This window comes from Crocuta crocuta, unplaced genomic scaffold (assembly GCF_008692635.1).
Source record: "Crocuta crocuta isolate KB4526 unplaced genomic scaffold, BGI_CrCroc_1.0 scaffold656, whole genome shotgun sequence".
Lineage (NCBI taxonomy): Eukaryota > Metazoa > Chordata > Mammalia > Carnivora > Hyaenidae > Crocuta > Crocuta crocuta.
The window spans coordinates 282,934-283,764 of record NW_027529459.1 but is presented as its reverse complement, the minus strand read 5'-3'; the positions used below and the strand labels follow the sequence as shown (position 1 = coordinate 283,764).

Genomic DNA, 831 nt, shown 5'->3' with positions numbered 1-831 from the left:
TAGAATTGTTTTTTGATTCTTGCTATTTCTTTGTCAAACTGTTTTTCCCTTTCATATCCTAGTCTTTTATTTGTTAAACCATAATCTTTTATAATAATACAGAAGCAAAGCAACAAACAAAAGTGAGGGATTTGCATAGTGGATGGGAAATGTCTAAGCCATGGCAGACCAGAAGTTCATGTTTTGTTCTGTGGGTCCGGGAGTCTAAAATGTGGTGTGCTCATCTTCTCCCCCACAATGGCATCAGACAGCTTAGGTGGGAGGCTGAATGTGATGACTGATCCTAATTTTTACTATTCAGCCATCTTTCTTGATCTTCTCTATGACTCCGTATATTCCAGACTGTTCAATAGATTTATAATAAACTTCCAAGATGAAGAGAAATTTCTTGCTCATTGTTTGCCTGAAATCTTGGATTGTGTTCATCTTATTAAACAAACAAACAAAAAATATGCTCCAAAGAAAAACCCCTCAAGTTCAACTACTAAAACTACTGAAGATAGTAGTTTCAGTTATTTGCCAGTGGTTCCATAGTGACGACCATCATATAACCAACAGGCAGGTCAATGGTGGGAATGTGGAACTGTTTTGTTGTTTACAATGCTGGACCTGAGGTGCTTACATGCAGGCAAACTATTTGTTTGATTCATGGATCGTTTCTCTAATTTTTTTTAGTTGCCTATCTGTGTTTCCTTATAGTTCATTGAACTTTCTTTTTTTTTATTTTTATTTTATTTTTAATTTTTTTTAAAATGTTTTATTTATTTTTAGGAGAGAGCGTGAGCAGGGGAGGGTCAGAGAGAGAGGGAGTCACAGACTGAAACAGGCTCC

General features: G+C 35.9%; 1 pseudogene; it reads right to left on the bottom strand.

The window, feature by feature from the left end:
- Nucleotides 1–283: 283 nt before the first annotated feature.
- LOC144228861 (protein CEBPZOS pseudogene) lies at nt 284–544 on the bottom strand (annotated as a pseudogene).
- Between the last annotated feature and the right edge of the window lie 287 nt (nt 545–831).